Source organism: Echinops telfairi, unplaced genomic scaffold, assembly GCF_000313985.2.
Source record: "Echinops telfairi isolate 266 unplaced genomic scaffold, ASM31398v2 ScPeMD7_5;HRSCAF=22, whole genome shotgun sequence".
Classification (NCBI taxonomy): Eukaryota; Metazoa; Chordata; class Mammalia; order Afrosoricida; family Tenrecidae; genus Echinops; species Echinops telfairi.
In genome coordinates this window covers 38,673,607-38,674,512 of record NW_022103901.1, presented here as the reverse complement: position 1 = coordinate 38,674,512, position 906 = coordinate 38,673,607, and the positions used below count along the sequence as shown (strand labels likewise).

At 46.7% G+C, this 906-nt stretch overlaps 1 protein-coding gene across 1 annotated transcript in view; it reads left to right on the top strand.

The window, feature by feature from the left end:
- The window catches only part of GRIN2A (glutamate ionotropic receptor NMDA type subunit 2A), a 445,817-nt gene that overhangs the window by 90,957 nt on the left and 353,954 nt on the right, over positions 1-906 (top strand). The window lies entirely within an intron of this gene.

The window sequence follows — 906 nt, the reverse complement described above, 5'->3', positions numbered from 1 at the left end:
GCTGACCATGTCTCAAGTCTAGCATGTGGCCACTGTGGGGTTAGGAGTGCATTCCAAATCAGGGGTCTCATCCTCCAGCCCTGTATCCATCCATCCATGTTTACTATATGGTATTCACCGGCTAATGTCCAGGAGTAGATCGCCAGGCCTTTCTGCATAGCCTAGCCTGTCTGAGCCCAGAAGTTCTGCTGAGACCCGTCCACCTTGGGTCACCCTGCTGTTATTTGGAATACTGCTGCCGTAGCTTCTAGTATCAGAGCAACTCCCAACAGAGGGTGGCAAACTGGCATAAAGCCATTATTTAATACATAATTAAGTTGGTTATTAAAACTTATATGTAAAGCGCTTGGAAGGGTACTTGGCACAGAGTAAGCAGTCTGTTAAGTGTTAGTTATTGCTATTAAAGTCAAGGTCATTGACGGTGGGGGGGCAGGTAAAAAAACCCACCTCATTTCTAGCTCCCTCGTTGGAACTGAGAAATTCATATTTCATCAGACAAACGTGATTCCTTCTGGTTTTTCTTGATAAGATAGTTTATCTAGCTCTTGAAGGCCTGACATCTTCCTTGCCTGGTGGCAGGGGAGGTGACGTGGCCGCCTGACGTCTGCCGAATATGGGGGATCTCACCCAGAGTCCCCACCTGGCAGAAACGTCAACTGATTATTCAGTGCCAAGACCTGCTTTTTCTGGACTGTAACCAAGGCTCATTTTCTCGATCCGAGGAGAGTAAAAATATATGTGTGTAACTCCTAGACGTCGCTGACACTATTGAGCTGTTGGTGCCACTCTATAAAAGAATCTTCCTAAATATTGTTTTGGGTTGGATTATTCAGAGAGAAGGGGGTTAGAACCCTTCAGCTTCCAGGACCACGCCTCTGACTACACTCTTCTGCCCCTTGTGGAAAG